The following is a 26,346-nucleotide window of genomic DNA, read 5'->3' as shown; positions in this document are numbered from 1 at the left end:
TTGTACATGTGACAAATAAACTTTGATTTTATTTGATATAGTGTGTGTTTACCAAAGACGGTAATATGAAGAACATAATGACCTTCACCAAAGTCAGAGGCCAACGACTAGATAAAGTGTATTTTTACTCCTACTTTCACCACTTTTAGTCATAAGCTTTGGTTGTTTACTGTACTACCTTACTCCCTCTGTTTAGCACATGACTTCATATGTGAATCCTTAAAGAGATGGGTGGGGCTTAAGAGGGTGTGAATGATGCTGATACATCTCTGCACTTAGCAAAAGTGCACTGCTATTACAGTTCTAAATTAATCTGACTATTTCATTAAATTAATTAACTTATTTGAGCAATGTGAGGATTTTCTGTATGGCTGTCTAATGTTGGAGGGGCATATTATTCAAGCCAGGTCACAAGTCAGGATTCGAGTCCATCCATGTTTGAGGACATCGGGAGATGATGTGGAAACCAGTCACTAGGGGGCAACAAGACTTTTCTTAAAATTGGTTTTCAATCTCAACAGGGGATTTTTTTTTTTTTTTTTTACTAGGCAAGTCATTTAAGAACAAATTATTTTTTTCAATGACAGCCTAAGAACAGTGGGTTAACTGCCTTGTTCAGGGGCAGAACGACAGATTTGTAACGTGTCAGCTCGTGGATTTGAACTTGCAACCTTTCGATTGCTAGTCCAACACTAACCACTAGGCTAGCCTGCCACCCCGGGGAGATAATGGAAGCATATGCATCTGCCTCTGGTGCAGAAGGTTGCATGTTGAAATCCAGTGACAGACAGTTGTTTTGAGATTTTTGTTTTAAGCCTATCGCAAACATAACCTTTACCTTAACCATTCAGAGTTAATGCCTAACCTCAACATGTTGGAGTATTGCCTAAACTTAACCTTAAACACTTCGATATTTGACGTTTGAAAGAACTTCAAAATTTGACATTTGAGAACGTCACACCAGCCTTCGCTTTGGCTCCCCCTCCTGTCCAGCTCAGGCGTTCGGTGTCGCTGGCCTTCTAGCTGCTGCTGAACCTACTGTTGGCAAACGCCCTTCACTCATCAACCACGGACTTGTCTCGTCATCATTACACACACCTGGTTCCAATCCCCACTCTATCACTGTATATATACTCCCTCTGCCATTTGTCGTTGTCTGTCATCGCAAATGTTACTTGTTTTCCTGAGAGGAATCGCTCCTACTACTGCCTGAGTTCTTTATATTTTGTACTTTGGGTTTGCCCTGTGCCTTTTTGTTTATGAAGCTATATTTTGAGCACAACAGTGTTTGGTTTTCATCCCGGTTTCATCTATGGTGCTGAAATCAACTCTGTAGTTTTAAACCTGCGAATGCCTACTCCTCTCTACTCCAGTGACAGAGAAACATGGATGGATGTCTAATTCTGACATAAGACTGTGAGAGCTTGTTGATTATGTTTCTCATGAATCACTATAATTAATAAAATCGTTTTTCTTGAGTGTCTTTTTTTACAAAGCTGAGATTTACTTTGAAGTCCGAAGTGTATGAATACAGGTGAAATTAGCTATTTGTGGCATACCAGGAAGATCTGATTGCCAAGAAGTTGTGAGTTTAAGTCCCCGGTGAGGACACGTTGATTGATAATTACTATATAAATAAACATACACAATGTAATGGTGTGTCAAATATGTAAGTTGAAAAGACTGCACTGTGTGACATTCTGGGGATATCCTAATGAAACATTTTTCTTTACAGGTCATCACTTGTCAAACATCACACAGTGTTTCCGTAAGAGCGGGACAGCACCACTCCCTTCCAGAATTCTGTTGGGTGAGGGTATGCGTTTAAAGGATGACCCCAGGCCAATACACACACACACACACACACACACACACACACACACACACACACACACACACACACACACACACACACACACACACACACACGTTCACTGGTGGTCTGCTGTTCTGATGGGACACTGTGGGATAGTGTGCTTGTATTTGTCTGGGGCAGGTTCCATTATAACTATGTTTTCCATGGCAATTAAGGTTCTGGCCTGATCCCTCTTGACATAATTGTTATTTCAAATGCAGATTAATAAATCATGGCCATCTAGTTAAGAATTAAAATAGGTCTCTACCAGTGCTGCTTGGCCTGCCCTAGACCACTGTCCCTCTGCACAAAAAGCATACACACTTGTGCACGCATGCACACAAGCAGACACACAAACAAGTGCAGGCGTACTCATACACACACAAGGCTGTTTACCCGAACCGTAACTTTGATTACTGCCTGCAGTTAGGGCACACACCGAAATAAACAAGGGATGAGAAGCAAGAAAGAGGAATCTACATAATAAATGCAGTATACAAACCCCAGCAAAGAGATTTTTTGGAGCACTTAATACGATATGCAAATAGTTACCTCCCCCTTCCTCCCTCCATCCCTTCTGCCCTCTCGCCATCTCTCGCTCATGCAAAGACTTGAGGGTTGTGGCCCAATACAAAATTGATGCTGAATAATGCGAACTGGCCATGTCCTCCTGCGCTCCCTTTGCTGTCTCCTCCAGGGCCTCTGGTCTCCTGTGGTCGGCACAGAGCACTTTAGCTATCACTGCGGATTAGTGTGAGACCTGTAATGCACCTTTAAGTACGCAGGGCCTTTTAAGCCAGCGCGAGGTCACGTCCACACACACACACACACACACACACACACACACACACACACACCTCTCAGAAGGCCAAATATAATGCCAAACCTTTTGAACATCTCCCTCTGTCCCTCACTTGCCTGGACACAGGCTTCCAGAGCACGCAATGATTCAGGGATGGAAGGATGGAGAGGTAGAGAGAATGGAGTGAAGGAGGGAGCGTGGAGAAGGGTATGCACTTTTTCTGCACTCTCATTCAAATGGAACAGGATTGGGGAGTAAAAAAGAGACAACAAAAAATTAAGTGGAGAGAGGGAAGTGACCCTGAAAAGTTTAGAGAAGGCGTTGATCTCCTTGGTTACCATGACGTCTTGAGGAGGTATTTAGTACATCACATTGTCAGTGGCCCTGTATATAATCTAAACACATCCTTTTAGCCAGCACATTTAATGGGATTTTAATTGGGATTGCTGATAGCTTGGATAGATGTTCACCAGAATAAACTTGGATATGGGAGTGGAGAAAAGCTAAGCTATTTAGTTGAAAAGGACTGAGCTGATGGAGGAAGGCAGAGTGGTTAAGGTTGTGTAGTGAAGTGGATGGCTACCAAAGTCTATATAGCTGTGACTACGGCTGGGAGATATGGCTAAAATATATCACAATATTGTTCTCATTTTTGACAATATGGAGTTGTTTGACTGTATTTTATATTTCTGAATAATAAAAGTTCCAACCATGTTTTATGAGTAGTGCATGACCCTATGATAGCAACAAATGAAATATAAGTGGTTTTAATTAGCTTTCTCTGGTTGTTTTAAAATGAACAAAACTAGGACAAAACTGACAGTGGAGAAATCCAACTTTTCATTTATTTAGCACTTTATCCAAATATCGTTATATACGGTATTGTAAAAATCCATACCGGCATGTGGATCCATACTGTCATACCTTAAAATACAATTGATCTCCCAGCCCTAGATTTGACCTATCTCTAGTAATAAGCCGCAACCCAAGAGGAACTATGACCCACCAGAGGGTCCCAACCCTCCTACAGTGGCTTGAGAAAGTATTCACGCCCCATGGCATTTTTCACATTTTTCACATTTATAACCTGGAATTCCTTGATGGCCAAAAAGCTACATTTTAGTCTCATCTGACCAGAGTACCTCCTTCCATATGTTTGGGGAGTATCCCACATGCCTTTTGGCAAACACCAAACGTGTTTGCTTCTTTTTTTCTTTAAGCAATGGCTTTTTTCTGACCATCTCTTCCGTAAAGCCCAGCTCTGTGGAGTGTACAGCTTAAAGTGGTCCATTGGTTGGACAGATACTCCAATCTTCGCTGTGGAGCTTTGCAGCTCCTTCAGGGTAATCTTTGGTCTCTTACTTGCCTCTGATTAACGCCTTCCTTGCCTGGTCCGTGAGTTTTGGTGGGCGGCACTCTCTTGGCAGGTTTGTTGTGGTGCCATATTCTTTCAATTTTTTAATAATGGATTTAATGGTGCTCTGTGGGATGTTCAAAGTTTAGGATATTTTTTTTATGACCCAACCCTGTTATGTACTTCTCCACAACTTTGTCCCTGACCTGTTTTGAGAGCTTCTTGGTCTTCATAGTGCCACTTGCTTTAGTGGTGCACCCTGCTTAGTGGTGTTGCAGACTCTTGGGCCTTTCAGAACAGGTGTATATATACTGAGATCATGTGACAGATCATGTGACACTTAGATTGCACCCAGGTGGACTTTATTTAACTAATTATGTGACTTCTGAAGGTAATTGGTTGCACCAGATCTTATTTAGGGGCTTCAGAGCAAAGGGGATGAATCCGTATACATTTTCCATTTTAATTTTTAATTATTATTATTTTTTTAAATGTAAACTAGTTATTTTTTCCATTTCACTTCACCAATTTAAACTATTTTGTGTATGTCCGTTACATGAAATATAAATAAAAATCTATTTAAATTACAGGTTGTAATGCAACGAAATAGGAAAAACACCAAGGGGAATGAATAATTTTGCAAGGCACTGTAACAGGAATCAGCCTCAAAGTGAAAGAATGGAAATATGGCGGGGGTGAGAGGTTGGTAGTCAAGTGGAGAATGGGTGTGTTCAGTTTAAAGACCCCTTGAGACCCCCTCTCCATGAGACTTCCCCAGACAGAGTCTGAATTCATCCGTTAATTCACTCTGCCACCTACACACCACAGGACTCCTTACCTCCGAATGGACAGATGAAAAGAGGGGAGAGGAGGAGAACAGGGCCTCTCACTCGTTCAAGGGAAGACAGGGAGGAAGTGGGTGACCTTATAAGAGGGGGCAGATTGGATCAGCTGATGAAATGACAGGTCAGAGAAGTGAAGAGAAAGCAAGTAAAAGAAGAAAGAGAGAGCAAATAGAGAGGAAAAAGAGGGGCAGGTTTCAGGGTAAAAGATTGGAGGGAAAAAAGAAAGAGAGAGAAAGGTTTCTGAATAGGAATAAGTGGTCAGACCTCTCCTGTGAGTGTAGTCAGGAAGGGGAGAAGACATTTACATGTTTGTCATTTAGCAGAAGCTCTCATCCAGAGCGACTTACAGTTAGTGCATTCATCTTAAGATAGCTATTTATTTATGTTTTTTTTTTTGGGGGGGGTCGAGGTGAAGAAGAGGATTATTTAAGGTACTGTTTGAAGAGGTAGGGTTTCAGATGTTTTCGGAAGATTGGCAGGAACTCTGCTGTCCTAGCTTCAGGGGGAAGCTGGTTTCACCATTGGGGTGCCAGGACAGAGAAGAGCTTGGACTGGGCTGAGCGGGGGCTGCTCTCTCATAGGGGTGGGAGGGCCAAGAGACCTCGGGTTGGGATGTAGGGTTTGAGCATAGCCTGAAGGTAGGCAGTTCATCTTGCAGTTCAGCAAGTAAGCACCATGGCCTTGTAGTGGATGCGAGCTTCGACTGGAAGCCAGTGGAGTGTTTGGAATAGCGGGGTCACATGAGAGAACTTGGGAAGGTTGAAAACCATGCGGGCTGCTGCGTTCTGGATAAATTGCAGGGGTTTGTTGGCTCAAACGGGGAGCCCAGCCTACAGCAAGTTGCGTTAGTCCAGACGGGAGAGGAGAAGGCCTGGATTAGGACCTGCGCCACTTCCTGTGTGAGGAAGAAGAGGTCCGAAGAGAGGTCAGATAGGGGTCGCTTTATTGTAGATAGAGCACTGGGCTTTTCTTCATTGCAGACACAGAGCATGCCATTTTAGTCCCATTTTTCAACCCTTTTTTTATTTATCTAACCCTCCTGCTGTGTTCGTTTCATGTTAATTAGTTCGGTGTGCCCTGTCCAAAATTACCTCCCCGTTATATTTGATTAAAAATCAATAATAATACATATATTATCACCTAATGTTGTGTTAGATCTTTTTATCAACTTTATCAACTTATCAAAAGTTCTTGTAAAAGTTACAAGTTTTGAACTTCTATTTGCTATTTATGGCCTGTTGGCCTCATTGACCTGAGCTCATAGAACTTGTTTATGAGTAAAAAAAAGCATAACGTATGGATTATTTTGACTATAACAAATACTCAGTTTAAACATATTGTATGAAACATTTTCAATCCAAGATGGCTTAGCAGTCGGACGTGTGTTTGTCTTGTCCCATGTAAATAGTCGGTTTCATCGGTTTTTTCATATATATTTTAATCTCACTTTCCACCTACGATCTAAATATACTTTCCTGCAACCCGCCTCACCCAATGTGGTACGGATCTGCTATTTTTATATGTTATAACTGGAACCTCCATCAGCAGCTTGCCAGGTAACTAGCTACTAGCTAGTAGTCACTGTTAGCCACGGCTAGCGGTCTTCACCTTCAGCTCGGACTCCAGCCAGCTTTAGCTCTGTCAATACCTGCCAGTCTGCACAGCGCAATGTCAACCTAGAGCATATCGGGCTGCTTTTCTCCACCACATCACCGGATTCCTGCTGCAAGCTCTGGGCCATTAAACCGGATGATCGCAGCTAGCTAGCTGTAACCAATTGGCTACTGCTGGCCTTGAGCTAGCCTCAAGCTAGGCCCATCTCCCAACTAGCCGATGAGCTATACCCTCTAATTCGTGAGCTACAATACATCTTTTGCCAATTGGCCTGGACCCTTTATTGCTGACACGAAGCCCCGCTGATCCATCACGACTAGTCTGCCGACGTAATCGTCCGATGTGGTTTCAACAGGCTTTTCCGTTGCGATGTAGCGAAGACCCATCTGCCAGCCCCGGCCCGCTAGTTTTTTGAACGCCGTGCCTCCCGCTCGCCTAGCATAGTAGCGACTACCGAATGTCTCCCGGACTCACCTATTGCTGCTCATTGGACCCTATGATCACTTGGCTACACATGCCTCTCTCTAATATCAATATGCCTTGTTTTCTGCTGTTTTGGTTAGTTATTGTTTTATTTCACTGTAGAGCCCCTAGTCCAGCTCAACATGCCTTAGATAGCTCTTTTGTCACACACCCCACATATGGGGAGACCTCACCTGGCTTAGCTGATGTTTCCAGAGATGCAAGCTCTCTCATTGTCACTCAATGCCTAGGTTTACCCACCACTGTACTCACATCCAACCATACCCTTGTCTGTACTTTATGCCCTGAATCTATTCTACCACACCCAGAAATCTGCCCCTTTTATTCTCTGTTCCCACGCACTACACAACCAGTTCTTATAGCCTTTAGCCATACCCTTATCCTTATCCTCTGTTCCTCTGGTGATGTAGAGGTTAGCCCAGGCTCTGTAGCCCCCAGAAACCTTGGTTTCATGCATGTTAACATCAGAAGGCTATTCCCTAAATTTGTTTTATTCACTGCTTTAGCACACTCTGCCAACCCTGATGTCTTAGACATGTCTGAATCCTGGCTTAGGAAGGCCACCAAAAATTCTGACATTTCCATCCCCAAGTACAATACTTTCCGTCAAGATAGAACTGCCAAAGGGGGCTGAGTTGCAATCTACTGCAGAGACAGCCTGCAGTGTTCTGTCATACTATCCAGGTCTGTGCCCAAACAGTTCAAGCTTCTACTTTTAAAAATCCACCTTTCCAGAAATAAGTCTCTCACTGTTGCCACTTGTTATAGACCCCCCTTAGCTGTGCCCTGGACACCATATGTGAATTGATTGCCCCACATCTATCTTCAGAGTTCGCATTGTTAGGTGACCTAAACTAGGATATGTTAAGCTCCCCGGCCGTCCTACAATCTAAGATAGATGCCCTCAATCTCACACAAATTATCAAGGAGCCTACCAGGTACAACCCTAAATCTGTAAACAGGGGCACCCTCATAGATATCATCCTGACCAACTTGCCCTCTAAATACACCTTTGCTGTCTTCAACCAGGATCTCAGCGATCACTGCCTCATTGCCTGCATGAGTAATGGGCCCGCGGTCAAACGACCACCCCTCATCACTGTCAAACGCTCCCTAAAACACTTCAGCGAGCAGGCCTTTCTAATCGACCTGGCCCGGGTATCCTGGACAGATATTGACATCATCCCGTCAGTAGAGGATGCCTGGTTGTTCTTTAAAAGTGCTTTCCTCACCATCTTAAATAAGCATGCCCCATTCAAAAAATGTAGAACCAGGAACAGATATAGCCTTTGCTTCACTCCAGACTTGACTGCCCTTGAACAGCACAAAAACATCCTGTGACGTATTGCATTAGCATCGAATAGCCCCCGCGATATGCAACTTATGGAAGTCAAGAACCAATATACACAGTCAGTTAGGGAAGCTAAGGCTAGCAAACTGTAGCACTAATTACAAAAGGTTTTGGGACACTGTAAAGTCCATGGAGAATAAGAGCACCTCCTCCCAGCTGCCCACTGCACTGAGGCTGGGAAACACTGTCACCGTCGATAAATCTATGATAATCGAGAATTTCAATTAGCATTTTTCTACGGCTGGCCATGCTTTCCACATGGCTACCACTACCCCGGCCAACAGCTCTGCACCCCCCGCAGCAACTTGCCAAAGCAACCCCCCCCCCCCCCCGTGTCTCCTTCACCAAAATCCAGATCGCTGATGTTCTGAAAGAGCTGCAAAATCTGGATCCCTACAGATCAGCTGGGCTAGACAATCTGGACCCTCTCTTTCTAAACTGATCAGCCAAAATTGTTGCAACCCCTATTACTGGGCTGTTCAACCTCTCTTTTGTATTGTCTGAGAACCCTAAAGATTGGAAAGCTGCCACAGTCATCTCCCTCTTCAAAGGAGGAGACACTCCAGACCCAAACTGTTACAGACCTATATCCATCCTGCCCTACCTTTCTAAAGTCTTCGAAAGCCAAGTTAACAAACAGATCACCGACCATTTTGAATCCCACCATACCTTCTCCACTATGCAATCTGGTTTCCGAGCTGGTCATGGGTGCCCCTCAGCCATGCTCAAGGTCCTAAACGGTATCATAACCACCATAGATAAAAGACAGTACTGTGCAGCCGTTTTCATCGACATGGCCAAGGCTTTCGACTCTGTCAATCACCGCATTCTTATTGGCAGACTCAATAGCCTTGGTTTCTCAAATGACTGCCTCGCCTGGTTCACCAACTACTTCTCAGATAGAGTTCAGTGTGTCAAATTGTAGGGCCTGTTGTCCGGAATTCTGGCAGTCTCTATGGGGGAGCCACAGGGTTCAATTCTCAGGCCGACTCTTTTCTCTGTATATATCAATGATGTCACTCTTGCTGCTGGTGAGTCTCTGATATACCTCTACGCAGACGACACCATTCTGTATACATCTGGCCCTTCTTTGGACACTGTGTTAACAAACCTCCAAACGAGCTTCAAGGCCACACAACACTCCTTCCGTGGCCTCCAACTGCTCTTAATCATGCGTGAGTTCCAAATATCTCTAACCGTCGCCCCAGCGTTTGTTTTTTTATGCAAGTGATGTTAGAACGTTCTCTCCATTCCAGAATACTAAGCAGATTTGATGTAGTCTATCGCAGTGCCATCCATTTTGTCACCAAAGCCCCATATACTACCCACCACTGCGACCTGTATGCTCTCATTGGCTGGCCCTCGCTACATATTCGTCGCCAAACCCACAGGCTCCAGGTCATCTATAAATCTTTGCTAGGTAAAGCCCCGCCTTATCTCAGCTCACTGGTCACCATAGCAACACCCACCCATAGCACGTGCTCCAGCAGGTATATTTCACTGGTCATCCTCAAAGCCAATACCTCCTTTGGCCGCCTTTCCTTCCAGTTCTCTGCTGCCAATGACTGCAACAAATTGCAAAAATCCCTGAAGCTGGAGACATATCTCCCTCACTAGCATCAGCTGTCACAGCAGCTTACCGGTCACTGTACCTGTACACAGCCCATCTGTAAATAGCACACCCAACTACCTCATCCCTATATTGTTATTTTTTTGTTGTTGCTCTTTTGCATCCCAGTATCTCTACTTGCACATCATCGGTCTATCACCCCAGTGTTAATGTGATATTGTAATTATTTCGCCACTATGGCCTATTTATTTCCTTACCTCCCTAACCTTACTACATTTGGACACACTGTACATATACTGCTCAAAAAAATAAAGGGAACACTTAAACAACACAATGTAACTCCAAGTCAATAACACTTCTGTGAAATCAAACTGTCCACTTAGGAAGCAACACTGATTGACAATACATTTCACATGCTGTTGTGCAAATGGAATAGACAACAGGTGGAAATTATAGGCAAAATGCAAGACACCCCCAATAAAGGAGTGGTTCTGTAGGTGGAGACTACAGACCACTTCTCAGTTCCTATGCTTCCTGGCTGATGTTTTGGTCACTTTTGAATGCTGGCGGTGCTTTCACTCTAGTGGTAGCATGAGACGGAGTCTACAACCCACACAAGTAGCTCACGTAGTGCAGATCATCCAGGATGGCACATCAATGCGAGCTGTGGCAAGAAGGTTTGCTGTGTCTGTCAGCGTAGTGTCCAGAGCATGGAGGTGCTACCAGGAGACAGGCTAGTACATCAGGAGACGTGGAGGAGGCCATAGGAGGGCAACAACCCAGCAGCAGGACCGCTACCTCTGCCTTTGTGCAAGGAGGAGCAGGAGGAGCACTGCCAGAGCCCTGCAAAATGACCTCCAGCAGGCCACAAATGTGCATGTGTCTGCTCAAACGGTAAGAAACAGACTACACGAGGGTGGTATGAGGGCCCGACGTCCCCAGGTGGGGGTTGTGCTTACAGCCCAACACCGTGCAGGACGTTTGGCATTTGCCAGAGAACACCAAGATTGGCAAATTCGCCACTGGCGCCCTGTGCTCTTCACAGATGAAAGCAGGTTCACACTGAGCACGTGACAGATGTGACAGAGTCTGGAGATGCCGTGGAGAACGTTCTGCTGCCTGCAACATCCTCCAGCATGACCGGTTTGGCGGTGGGTCAGTCATGGTGTGGGGTGGCATTTCTTTGGGGGGCCGCACAGTCCTCCATGTGCCAGCCAGAGGTAGCCTGACTGTCATTAGGTACCGAGATGAGATCCTCAGACCCCTTGTGAGACCATATGCTGGTGCGGTTGGCCCTGGGTTCCTCCTAATGCAAGACAATGCTAGACCTCATGTGGCTGGAGTGTGTCAGCAGTTCCTGCAAGAGGAAGGCATTGATGCTATGGACTGGCCCGCCCGTTCCCCAGACCTGAATCCAATTGAGCACATCTGGGACATCATGTCTCGCTCCATCCACCAACGCCACGTTGCACCACAGACTGTCCAGGAGTTGGCGGATGCTTTAGTCCAGGTCTGGGAGGAGATCCCTCAGGAGACCATCCGCCACCTCATCAGGAGCATGCCCAGGCATTGTAGGGAGGTCATACAGGCACATGGAGGCCACACACACTACTGAGCCTCATTTTGACTTGTTTTAAGGACATTACATCAAAGTTGGATCAGCCTGTAGTGTGGTTTTCCACTTTAATTTTGAGTGTGACTCCAAATCCAGACCTCCATGGGTTGATAAATTGGATTTCCATTGATTATTTTTGTGTGATTTTGTTGTCAGCACATTCAACTATGTAAAGAAAAAAGTTTTTAATGAGATTATTTCTTTCATTCAGATCGAGGATGTGTTGTTTAAGTGTTCCCTTTATTTTTTTGAGCAGTGTATATTTTTATATTGTGTTATTGACTGTACATTTGTTTATTCCATGTGTATTTTTTTTAAATAAAATTGTGCTATTTATCACAGACTACTTTCTCCTCTAATGCATCTTCACTGTCAGTTTCCTGGCCTCTCTCCTCCTCACAAGTGTCATGATCAAAGATATGATCAAGATCCTCACTTACAGTATATAATTTTTTCATTGTGCTGACACAGAATGAATTGTGAGTGAGGCCTCAAAAAGCTTTATATACCAGAGCTATGAGAAAAGTTCTATATATTATTGAAACAATCTTGCGATTGTTTGTGAGAATGCCAACAGGTGTGGTTCCTGTGGGGGAAAGATTCTATTGGGGAACGGTTCCCATGGGGGTTGCCATGGAAGCCAAGAAGGGGAGTGAGGTGTATGTGTGTGTGTGTGTGTGTGTGTGTGTGTGTGTGTGTGTGTGTGTGTGTGTGTGTGTGTGTGTGTGTGTGTGTGTGTGTGTGTGTGTGTGTGTGTGTGTGTATGTGTGCTCAAACACACATGCATGTGGGGGTCTGGGAGAGGAAGTGTGTCCATCTGATGAATGGGCATGTGTCTGAACTCAATTTCATACACAAATTATAGTCTCATCCATTCATTTCTTATGACCGGTCATTTTTGACTGGGAACACTACAGGTGTACAAAAGTTAAATAAAACACCCAAAATGTAATGAAAATCATCAAAATGTATTTTGTGTGTTCAGATGCCCTGTGTGGACAAAGTCATGGAACCTTGAAATGATGATGAAATGAACTACATTTTTCAGAAAGAAAATGTATAAATCGGTCAAATTCGACCGGAACACAGCAGGAGGGTTAACAATCCCTTTTGACAGTAAATATAGCAACAATAGCCTGATTAAGTTTGTCCGGAGGCCCTGGACCACCCTCAGACGACAGGGTTGAGAGTACAGAACAAACACAAAGCACCAGTATGGTAGAGTGGGGTGCTGGCTGGCAGGACTAAATACTGAGTACATTTGAATGAGCACAAAATGCAGGCACAGACGACACTAACAAACATAGATAAATTAAATTATAGGATCTCTATGCTAACAGCATTGGTAGCGGGCACCTGCACATACTCACACACACACACACACACACACACACACACACACACACACACAGACACACACACAGACACAGACACAGACACAGACACACACACACAGACACACACACACACACACACACACACACACACACACACACACACACACACACACACACACACACACACACACACACACACACACACATTGTCTATCCACTCTAATTGGCTGTGTGTTGGTGGTCCAGCTGGACATGCCTTCTGATTGGCCAGATTCCCCATGGTCCAGTCCCATCGCCTCCTGGTATCACACCATGAAAAGAGCAACCGCACTAAAACTGGATCAACTCCAAATTATGCATTATGTATCTGTATCTCAGTGCTAGAGGCATCACTACAGGACCTGGTTCGATTCCAGGCTGCATCACAACTGGCTGTGATTGGGAGTCCCCTAGGACGGCACACAGTTAGCCCAGTGTCGCCCGGATTAGGGTTAGGCCGAGGTAGGCCGTCATTGTAAATAAGAATTGTTCTTATCTGACTTGCCTGGTTAAATCATCATGGCTAGCTTGGCTTGCATTGAACCCTGCCTGTTCGGTTAGACTGGCGGAGGATTCCTGCGCTCTGCTTCCCTGGCCTGTCCTGCGCTTCTCTAACCCGCCTTCAACCTACTTCCCTTGGCTCTGACTCCCTGCTCAGCCACAGGTCACAGGCAGGTAAAGGCTGCCTCAGCCTGTCTAATACCATTACCCTCAGTGCTCCACCCTGCTCAACTCTCCTGCCAGCTCTGGCTACTGCACCTCTAGTACACTGAGGACCACATTCTCTGACCCCTAAACAGTTATTGTAAAGAACAAAAAATTGTGGAGATTCTGTATGTCAGGATGGAGAAGGGTACTGTATGTCTTATCTGTCGTTCTGCCCCTGAACAAGGCAGTTAACCCACTGTTCCAAGGCCGATATTGAAAATAAAAATTTGTTCTGACTTGCCTAGTTAAGTAAAGGTAAAATAAAAAAAATAAAAAAATAGGCAGGATGAAGAAGGACCCCTAAACATACAGTATGTCTTATTTTATTTTATTTATTTATTTCAACTTTATTTAACCAGGTAGGCAAGTTGAGAACAAATTCTCATATACAATTGCGACCTGGCCAAGATAAAGAAAAGCAGTTTGACACATACAACAACACAGAGTTACACATGGAGTAAAACAAACATACAGTCAATAATATAGTAGAAAAATAAGTCTATATACAAAGTGAGCAAATGAGGTGAGATAAGGGAGGTAAAGGCAAAAAAAGGCCATGGTGGCGAGGTAAATACAGTATAGCAAGTAAAACACTGGAATGGTAGATTTGCAGTGGAAGAAAGTGCAAACTAGAAATAGAAATAATGGGGTGCAAAGGAGCAAAATAAATAAATAAATACAGTAGGGGAAGAGGTAGTTGTTTGGGCTAAATTATAGATGGGCTATGTACAGGTGCAGTAATCTGTGAGCTGCTCTGACAGCTGGTGCTTAAAGGTAGTGAGGGAGATAAGTGATTCCAGTTTTAGAGATTTTTGTAGTTCGTTCCAGTCATTGGCAGCAGAGAACTGGAAGGAGAGGCGGCCGAAGGAGGAATTGGCTTTGGGGGTGACCAGAGAGATGTACCTGCTGGAGCGTGTACTACAGGTGCGTGCTGCTATGGTAACCAGCGAGCTGAGATAAGGGGGAACTTTACCTAGCAGGGTCTTGTAAATGACCTGGAGCCAGTGGGTTTGGCGAGGAGTATGAAGCGAGGGCCAGCCAACGAGAGCGTACAGGTCGCAGTGGTGGGTAGTATATGGGGCTTTGGTGACAAAACGGATGGCACTGCGATAGACTGCATCCAATTTATTGAGTAGGGTATTGGAGGCTATTTGGTAAATGACATCGCCGAAGTCGAGGATCGGTAGGATGGTCAGTTTTACGAGGGTATGTTTGGCAGCATGAGTGAAAGATGCTTTGTTGCGAAATAGGAAGCCAATTCTAGATTTAACTTTGGATTGGAGATGTTTTATGTGAGTCTGGAAGGAGAGTTTACAGTATAACGAGACACCTAGGTATTTGTAGTGGTCCACATATTCTAAGTCAGAACCGTCCAGAGTCGTGATGCTGGACGGGCGGGCAGGTGCAGGCAGCGAATCGGTTGAAGAGCATGCATTTAGTTTTACTTGTAATTAAGAGCAGTTGGAGGCCACAGAAGGAGAGTTGTATGGCATTGAAGCTCATCTGGAGGGTAGTTAACACAGTGTCCAAAGAAGGGCCGGAAGTATACAGAATGGTGACGTCTGCGTAGAGGTGGATCAGAGACTCACCAGCAGCAAGAGCGACAACATTGATTTATACAGAGAAAAGAGTCGGCCCGAGAATTGAACCCTGTGGCACCCCCATAGAGACTGCCAGAGGCCCGGACAACAGGCCCTCTGATTTGACACACTAAACTCTATCAGAGAAGTAGTTGGTGAACCAGCGAGGGAATCATTTGAGAAACCAATGCTGTTGAGTCTGCCGATGAGGATTTGGTGATTGACAGAGTCGAAAGCCTTGGCCAGGTCAATGAATACGGCTGCACAATATTGTTTGTTATCGATGGCGGTTAAGATATCGTTTAGGACCTTGAGCGTGACCAGCTCTGAAACCAGATTGCATAGCAGAGAAGGTGCGGTGGGTTTCAAAATGGCCGGTAATCTGTTTGTTGACTTGGCTTTCAAAGACTTAAGAGAGGCAGGGTAGGATAGATATAGGTCTGTAGCAGTTTGGGTCAAGAGTGTCCCCCCCTTTGAAGAGGGGGATGACCGCAGCTGCTTGCCAATCTTTGTGAATCTCAGATGACACGAAAGAGAGGTTGAACAGGCTAGTAATAGGGGTTGCAACATTTTCAGCAGATCATTTTAGAAAGAAAGGGTCCATATTGTCTAGCCCGGCTGATTTGTAGGGGTCCTGATTTTGCAGCTCCTTCAGAACATCAGCTGACTGGATTTGGGAGAAGGAGAAATGGGGAAGGCTTGGGCGAGTTACTGTGGGGGGTGCAGTGCTGTTGACCGGGGTAGGGGTAGCCAGGTGGAAAGCATGGCCAGCCGTAGAAAAATGATTATTGAAATTCTCAATTATAGTGGATTTATCAGTGGTGACAGAGTTTCCTATCCTCAGTGCTGTGGGCAGCTGGGAGGAGGTGATCTTATTCTCCAAGTGTCCCAGAACGTTTTTGAGTTTGTGTTGCAGGAATGCAGGACGAAGAAGGGATACTATATGTCTTATAGGCAGGATGAAAAAGGGATACTGTATGTCTTATAGGCAGGATGGAGAAGGGATACTGTATGTCTTATAGCCAGGATGAAGAAAGGATACTGTATATCTTATAGGTAGAATGGAGAAGGGATACTGTATGTCTTATAGGCAGAATGGAGAAAGGAGACTGTACTCACAATTATGTTATGTGCATCACATACTGACAACAGAGCGGATTCCTTTCTGCCATACCTTGACACTTGATTCAGCTTTCTAGCAAGCAGTTTTTTTATGTTTTGAGAATTTTCCTTCAGAAAACATTCCATAAAATCGAACTTTCTTGGCACATCTCTTGTTAACAGGGTGGACATTTATAATACAGTATGTACAAAAGGAAAACTATTTGAAGGGTCAATAGTTGAAGGTCTGTGTGGCCATCAATGGCAGTGACTTGGGATTAATCAATACACAGGATGGTGTACGGTCTATAGGGAAGCTAGTGTTGCCTTACCAGGGTCACCACACACTCAAACACACCGAAGCACACACACTCATGTATGCACGCGTGCACACACAAACACACACACACACACATCTAAACCGACTGTAGTGACTGTTGTGACCCCAGAGACAGAGGCCAGCTGTGTGTGTGCTGGAGCAGTAACCCTGGCGTTAATTATAAATCAATGGGCCAACTGTAAAGGCACACAGAGAGCATCCTGCCACACTTGACTTCTCTAATATATGTCAACATCCATAGGGTATAGCCATTTAAATCAAAACCCTATGAAATATTAATGACTGATTATAACAGATGCCACACAACCAAACTAAAACACGTTGCAGCGATACCGGATAATGATATGTAGACAAACAGCCCAGTTGACCTTTGTTTTGAGTTTTACTCTAATGGAAGTGAGAAATGAGACTGAAACAGATACACGTCTGACTGAATAGCTGCAAAGTAGTAATGGCTCAGAAGGATCCTCAAGAACGCTACTGGAAAGAAGAGACTGGATATAGTAACAAATGCATCTGATTGAATTGAGATGAAAATATGGCCACTTTTTTGGAAGCTTATCACAGTAAACAATACAGTGATGTTGTTTTAAAGAATGATGAGGAGTGTGTGTGCGTGCGTTTGTCGTGTGTTTGTGCGTGTGTATGTATGTATGTATGTATGTATGTATGTATGTATGTATGTATGTATGTATGTATGTATGTATGTATGTATGTATGTATGTATGTATGTGTACACTGAGTGCACAAAAAATTAGGAACACCTGATCTTTCCATGACTGACCAGGGGAATCCAGGTGAAAACTATGATCCCTTATTGATGTCACTTGTTAAATCCATGTTAAATAAGTACTTTTAAGCCTTGAGACAATTGAGACATGGATTGTGTATGTGTGCATTCAGAGGTTGAATGGACAAGACAAAATATTCAAGTGCCTTTTAACAGGGTATGGTAGCAGGTGCCAGGTGCACCGGTTTGAGTGTGTCAAGAACTGCAACTCTGCTGGTTTTTCACGCTCAACAATATCCTGTGTGTACAAGAATGGTCCACCACCCAAAGGACATCCAGCCAACTTGACACAACTGTGGGAAGATTTGGAGTCAACATGGGCCAGCATCCCAGTGGAACGCTTTCGATCACTTTGTAGAGTCCATGGCCCGACGAATTGGGGCTGTTCTGATGGCAAAATGGAGGAGGGGGGTGCAACTCAATATTAGCCAGGTGCTCCTAATGTTTTGTACACTCAGTGTATGTGCATGTACTGTTTCTGTGTTAGTGACAGCCCCAGAAGGTAGAGGCAGAGTGCTACTGGGGCCGGTGCTCAGAAGCAGGAACACCAATTAGAGCCAACAGCGAGGTCACATACACTCACACACACTCCCCTCCCCTAACCGTACCATCAGCATATGCTGCACGTCTTAAAATAATGTGAGAGGGACAGCATGAAAGAGATAGGAAGAGGTGGAAATGGGGGAGGAGGTTGGGAGGTAGAGAGGAGGGAAAGGAGCAAGATTGAGAGTGAGAGGGGAAGCGGGAGAGAGAGGGTACAGGAAACTGAGTTAGAAATTATACATACAGTGCCTTGCAAAAGTATGGCATTTTTCCTATTATGATGCATTACATGGATTTTTATTTGGATTTAAAATGTAATGGACATACACAAAATAGTTTAAATTGGTGAAGTGAAATGGAAAAAATTACTTGTTTCAAAAAATACAAAACTGAAAAGTGGTGCGTGCCTATGTATTTGCTATGAAGCTCCTAAATAAGAACTGGTGCAACCAATTACCTTCAGAAGTCACATAATTAGTTAAATAAAGTCCACCTGTGGGCAATCTAAGTGTCACATGATCTGTCACATGATCTTAGTACATATACACATGTTCTGATAGGCCCCAGAGTCTGCAACACCACTAAGCAAGGGGCACCACCAAGCAAGCGACACCATGAAGACCAAGGAGCTTTCCAAACAGGTCAGGGACAAAGTTGTGGAGAAGTACAGATCAGGGTTGGGTCATAAAAAAATATCCTAAACTTTGAACATCCCACAGAGCATTATTAAAAAATGGAAAGAATATGGAACAACAACAAACCTGCCAAGAGAGTGCCGCCCACCAAAACTCACGACCAGAGAAGGAGAGCATTAATCAGAGGCAACAAAGAGACCAAAGATAACCCTGAAGGAGTTGCAAATCTCCACTGCGGAGATTGGAGTATATGTTCATTGGACCACATTAGGCCGAACACTCCACAGGGCTAGGCTTTACGGAAGATTGGCTAGAATGTTTTTTTAACTTCTTTTGGGTCATTGGGACGCTAGCGTCCCAACTCGACAACATCCGATGAAATTGCAGAGCGCGAAATTCAAAATACAAAAGTAGTAATATTAAACATTCATAAAAATACAAGTGTTATACACCATTCTTTAGCTTAGAATCTTGATAATCGAACCGCTTTGTCCGATTTACAATAGGCTTTACGGCGAAAGCATAGCCTTTGATCGTCTCAGGACAGCGCCTCACCCACTTCCTGCATTAACCTCTATGGGACCGGCGGGACGAATTCGTCCCACCTACGTAACAGCCACTGCCAGCCTGTGGCGCGATTTTCAAAATCTTCAAAATCCTATTACTTCAATTTCTCAAACATATGACTATTTTACAGCCATTTAAAGATAAGACTCTCGTTAATCTAACCACACTGTCCGATTTCAAAAAGGCTTTACAACGAAAGCAAAACATTAGATTATGTCAGCAGAGTACCAAGCCAGAAATAATCAGACAAACATTTTTCAAGCCAGCATATAATGTCACCAAAACCCAGAAGACAGCTAAATGCAGCACTCACCTTTGATGATCTTCATCAGATGACAACCCTAGGACATTATGTTATACAATACATGCATGTTTTGTTCAATCAAGTTCATATTTATATAAAAAAACCAGCTTGTTACATTAGCATGTGACGTTCAGAACTAGCATACCCCCCGCAAACTTACGGGGAATTCGCTAATATTTTACTAAATTACTCACGATAAACGTTCACAAAAAGCATAACAATTATTTTAAGAATTATAGATACAGACCTCCTCTATGCACTCGATATGTCCGATTTTAAAATAGCTTTTTGGTGAAAGCACATTTTGCAATATTCTAAGTACATAGCCCAGGCATCACGGGCTCGCTATTTAGACACCCGGCAAGTTTAGCACTCACCATAATCATATTTACTATTATAAAAATGTCATTACCTTTTGTTGTCTTCGTCAGAATGCACACCCAGGACGTCTACTTCAATAACAAATGTTGGTTTGGTCCAAAATAATCCATCGTTATATCCGAATAGCGGCGTTTTGTTCGATGCGTTCCAGACACTATCCGAAATAGTAAAGAAGTGTCGCGCTTGGCGCAATTCCTGACAATAAAATTCAAAGTATTCCATTGCCGTACGTCGAAGCATGTCAACCGCTGTTTAAAATCAATTTTTACGTCATTTTTCTCGTAGAAAAGCGATAATATTCCGACAGGGAATCTCCTTTTCGGCAAACAGAGGAAAAAATCCCAAAGGCGGGGGCGGTCGGGGTCACGCGCATAAGCTAGTGTCTCTTGATGGGCCACTTGAGAAAGGCGATAATGTGTTTCAGCCTGGGGCTGGAATGACGACATTCTCTTTTTTCCCGGGCTCTGAGAGCCTATGGAAGACGTGGGAAGTGTCACGTTAGAGCAGAGATCCTTAGTAAATGATAGAGATGGCAAAGAAGTTCCAGAAATGGTCAGACAGGCCACTTCCTGTAAAGGAATCTCTCAGGTTTTGACCTGCCATTTGAGTTCTGTTATACTCACAGACACCATTCAAACAGTTTTAGAAAATTTAGGGTGTTTTCTATCCATATGTAATAAGTATATGCATATTCTAGTTACTGAGTAGGAGTGGTAACCAGATTAAATCGGGTATGTTTTTTATCCAGCCGTGTCAATGCTCCCCCCTAGCCCTAACAGGTTAACATGAATTCATAACCTGCACAGGTGTCAAAAATCTCAAAAATAGCGATAAAATAAATCACTTACCTTTGAAGATCTTCATCTTTTTGCAATCCAAAGGGTCCCAGTTACACAATGAATGGTCGTTTTGTTCGATAAAGTCCTTTAAATCTCAAAAATGTCTGTTTATTTGGCACGTTTGATTCAGAAATCCACCTGTTCCAACTCGCCCAACATGCCTACAAAGGAATCTAAAAAGTTATCTGTAAATTTCATCCAAACAATTCAAACAACGTTTTAAATCCAACCTCAGGTACCCTAATATGTAAATAATCGATAAAATTTAAGACGGAATATACTGTGTTCAATACCGGAGAAAAAGAACAAGGAGCACACACTCATTCACGCTCCAAAAGACTAGAGTCCTTCTGATGGATACTTTGAAAGAATACGAATACTTCTTCATTTTTCAAAAAACAAGCATAAAACATTTCTAGGAACTGCAATCTGGGTCCTAATTATTAGACTTTCCCATAGAAAAGCATTGAAAAGTCCAATGACCTCAAAAAAGAAATTTCCTGGATGGATTGTCCTCGGATTTTCACCTGCCAAATCAGTTCTGTTATACTCACAGACATTATTTAACAGTTTTAGAAACGTTAGAGTGTTTTCTATCCAATACTCCCATGCATATGCATATCCTGGCTTCTGGGCCTGAGTAACATGCAGTTTACTTTGGGCACCTCAGTCATCCAAACTTCCGAATACTGCCCCCTAGCCTCAAAAAGTTATAAGCAAACACATTTGGTGTTCACCAAAAGGCATGTGGGAGACTCCCCAAACACGTGGAAGAAGGTACTCTGGTCAGATGAGACTAAAACACTATTTCTGGTGCAAACCCATCACCTCTCATCACCCCGAGAACACCATCCCCACAGTGAAGCATGGTGGTGGCAGCATCATGCTGTGGGGATGTTTTTCATTGGCAGGGACTGGAAAACTGGTCAGAATTGAATGAGTGATGGATGGCCCTAAATACAGGGAAATTCTTGAGGGGAAACCTGTTTCAGTCTTCAGAGATTTGAGACTGGGAGCAAGGTTCATCTTCCAGCAGGACAGTGACCCTAAGCATACTGCTAAAGCAACACTCAAATGGTTTAAGGGGAAACATTTAAATGTCTTGGAATGGCCTAGTCAAAGCCCAGACCTCAATCCAATTGACAATCTGTGGTATGACTTAATGATTGCTGTACACCAGCGGAACCCATCCAACTTGAAGGAGCTGGAGCAGTTTTGCGTTGAAGAATGGGCAAAAATCCCAGTGGCTAGATGTGCCAAGCTTAAAGAGACATACCCCAAGAGACTTGCAGCTGGAATTGCTGCAATAGGTCGCTCTACAAAGTATTGACTTTGGGGGGGTGAATAGTTATGCACTCTCAAGTTTTCTGTTTTTTTGTGTTATTTGTTGTTTGTTTCACAAAAAAATATATTTTGTATCTTCAAAGTGGTAGGTATGTTGTGTAAATCAAATGATACACACCTCCCAAAAATCTATTTTAATTCCAGGCTGTAAGGCAACAAAATAGGAAAAATGCCAATGGGGGTGAATTCTTTTGCAAGCCACTGTAACACTTGCACAATTACGAGTCTATTTTATTAAATACTATCTGTCACAACGGACTAGATTCAACATGCCCCTGACTGCATTAACAGGTCATGCAATAGCCCCTGACTTCAGGAGGGGAGGAGGGAAAGGTAGAGAGGAGGAGGGATGAGAGAAGGAGAGGAAATGGAGAGTGAATGTAGAGGACAACAACTGGGCAACAAGGGAGAGGGAGAGGGGACAACAAGAGGGGATAGAGGAGAAAGGAGAGAGGAGAGATGAGAGTAGAGAGAGTGAAAAAGGCAGAAGTTGATCAGCTGATAAAGTGGGAACTGTATTTGGAATGTCATGTAGTGACAGAGTCAGCAAGTGGTAAACGTCTGTGGATGTGAGTATGAAGTATGTGTGTATGTTGGGCCTGATTCAATTAATGTCATTTGGAGAGAATTGTGTCATATTGTGACAGACAAAAAGGGGATGTTATTGAGTCATCTTTTTCACTTTATCACAAAAAGACAAAAATAGAAGAGTACTTTTTGGGTACCTCATTGACTGGGCAGAGAATTAACACTGCCCCTGGTGGCCTACATAACTTACTACATAAAGACAAAGAGCTGTGAGCATGGGCTATGGGAAGGACGGGAGTGACCCTAAAAGATCAGGTTATAGACTAAAATAACCACACACACAGTTGTGCATCATTGCAATCTGACACCTGTCTCTGGAAACACACGCACACACACACATAGACACACACACGTACACACAAAAAGAGAGAAGCTTAAATACTGTGCCCTAAACATTTCAGTCTGTGTGTGTGTGGGGGTGGGTGGGTGTGTGCACTGTGAATGTACTGAATAGGGTAAGGGACAGGGGAGTATGTAGCCCTTGTATTTTATCATTGACTGTGCTGACCCCTGTATGACTTTGTGAATAATCAGAGTTAGTCAATTACAGCTCTTTCTGCATGACAGCACCTAAATGCTCATACAACACTGCTCTCTCCCTATAGACACCATACTACACTACAGAGAGAGAGGGAGGGAGAGAGTGGGAGATATAGAGATAAGGAGAGGGAAAGATAGGGGAGAGGGATATATAGATATAGGGAGAGGAAGAGCGGGGGAATAAAACACACATCAACACAGAGAGCAAGCATGTAAGAACCCTTTTGAGCATCTGTCTATTCCTCTTTCTACATCTATCTATCTATCTATCTATCTATCTATCTATCTATCTATCTATCTATCTATCTATCTATCTATCTATCTATCTATCTATCTATCTATCTATCTATCTATCTATCTATCTATCTATCTATCTATCTATCTATCTGTCATTTGATGGTCTCTTTGCTCTTTCATTCACTCTGATCAATTAGCCCACCATCTAGCATTGAAGACACTCTCACACAGCAGTGAACATGAAAAGTCTAACTGTGTTTGATATTGACACCCGCACTCCTCTCCTCCTCTTCGCTCTCTCACACATGACCCCTGACCTCCAGCCCTGGTCACACGGGCTGGGGGCTGATTCAATGACAACATTCTCTCTCAGATATGACCCATGTGACCTGTGTGGTCTTTCAAGTGCATTTACTTAATTAGAGAACATTAGGGAGAAGGAGGTAGAGCACAGGCCCAGAGGGAAGAGAACCTGGCTCCCACACATACATTATGGACACACACACAGAATAGACACACACTCACGCACACACACACCGACACAGACCACATTCACAATCACAAAAATAGTATGCTTCTGCAAGCACACATACATTTACACAGATACAGACACACAAATACATGTCTGTTGACATATTAGTTTATGCATTGCACACATGCCCACATGCACAAGCAAACAGTAGTGGACCCCATCCCTTTGCTTCAGGTGTTGCTCTTCCCCATCTACACTCGAACCCAAACAATAGGCATGCATCAACTGTAATCTGCATAACCACCATTATCCCACACACACACACACATCCATATTCATTTCCAGAGGTCTAAAGATTGGAGAGTATTACTGGTTAAACTGAGCCCTCAGCGGTCCATGGACACTGTCCCACCAGAGACAAGCTAATCCCCTCTAGTCATCACTACACAAACACTCTAGGCACACACTGTTCCTCTATTCCTCTCTCCCTCTCCCGGGGAAGTAAATTCCCACTGCCATTAGAGACCATCCATCCCTAAAGACATGTCTGAGTAGGAAAAGGAGAATCTTAAATGGACTCATTGCCATGGTGCCTAGCTGTCATGGTTACAGCAGAAGCATACAGGAGCCCAAAGGGAGGTACCTGAGCTCAAATAGTACCTAGGTCCTCTGAGAGAAACATCAACACAAGGGGAATCTGTACTGCTTTCACTCAGGGTATCTCTGAACAAAAACACACACAAACACACACCACCCAGCTAGTACATTTGGTTCCTTGGAAGTTGTGGGAATGTATGTTTTTGGCCAGTAAAACTAAAGATTTTTTAAAACGTTCTGTGAACAGAAGGTAATATTTCTGGGAACGTTTATTTTTAGGTTGCAGGGAGGTTCTGAGGACATTTTACTCTGGTTCCTCGAAAGTTTTCCTGGGAGGTTTTACTAACGCACTGAGAATGGACATTATAGGTTATTTTGAGATTTTTGAATAATTTCCTTTGAAACTTTCACTGAATGTTTCAACAAGATTTTTAATAACACTGCTAGCCTATTTAGGCTTAACTTTTTTTTTCCTTCAAGCTCAGAAAGGACACATGGAAATTCCTTAGGCATTAATCATGCAAATACATGTATTTTTTTATTGTTACACTGCATCAGTAAGATTTCAACCTATAATCTTCTCTTCTCTATCCACTGAATTAGTCCACTACGCCACCAGGATGACGCTAGCATGCTCTGTTTTTGTTTAACACATACCCAGTTTATTTTAGTCTATTCAAAAAAACTCAATTTCAAAGGAAACGAGCACTCATTAAGAAAAGGTGTGGCCAATTAGTGAGCGCGGCCAACTCACCTAAACACACTTAGTGTTTTTTTTTTTTTATCACTTTGGTACTATATTCACAAGTATGTGTTACATTTTCACGATAGTACAATACTCCAAAATGGTCACACTTGTAATGCAGCCAGTTTTTCATTCACAACTATTTATTCAAAATATATGTGTATTGTGAAATATAATGAGAACATTGGTTTAATCACCAAAACACAACATAATATCTTTTCACTGTAGTCGTTTTACCTACCAGTTAATCCAATAGCAAACAATGCAAGATACTTGTTTCAAATAACCCTTAGAAGTGCTGAAAGTAATATGTTACAGTACTATACATTACAATAGATTATATAGTTTTCACATTAGGCAATACACTTTCATTACCCAACAAAATTGACAGAAAATCTATCATTTCCAAAATATCTCTCCAATGTGTAATCAAAGGTGTAATCAATAAAAATGTCCTCTACAACCATTCAAGCAATAATGTATATGTATTTTCAGATATAATTGCAACATAGGTGTAATTTCTGTAATCAAATGTAAGAAATGAAATGAAACAAAGTAGATGAATGAAAATAAAACATGTTTAGAACACATTCATTTGCATCAAGCCTGTCTTGAGCATTTTGCCATATTCGTATTCTTATCGGCAGACTCAATAGCCTTGGTTTCTCAAATGACTGCCTCGCCTGGTTCACCAACTACTTCTCAGACAGAGTTCAGTGTGTAAAATCAGAGGGCCTGTTGTCCGGACCTCTGGCAGGCTCTATGGGGGTACCACAGGGTTCAATTCTCAGGCCGACTTTTTTCTCTGTATATATCAACGATGTCGCTCTTGCTGCTGGTGATTCCCTGATCCACCTCTAGGCAGACGACACCATTCTGTATACATCTGGCCCTTCTTTGGACACTGTGTTAACTAACCTCCAAACAAGCTTCAATGCCATACAACACTCCTTCTGTGGCCTCCAACTGCTCTTAAACGCTAGCAAAACCTAATGCATCCTTTTCAACTGTTCGCTGGCCGCAACCGACCGCCCGACTTGCATCACTACTCTGGACGGTTCTGACCTAGAATACGTAGACAACTACAAATACCTAGTTGTCTGGCTAGACTGTAAACTCTCCTTCCAGACTCATATCAAACATCTCCAATCCAAAATCAAATCTAGATTG

This window comes from Salmo salar, chromosome ssa01 (genome assembly GCF_905237065.1).
Source record: "Salmo salar chromosome ssa01, Ssal_v3.1, whole genome shotgun sequence".
Lineage (NCBI taxonomy): Eukaryota > Metazoa > Chordata > Actinopteri > Salmoniformes > Salmonidae > Salmo > Salmo salar.
Note: the sequence above shows the minus strand (reverse complement) of the source record.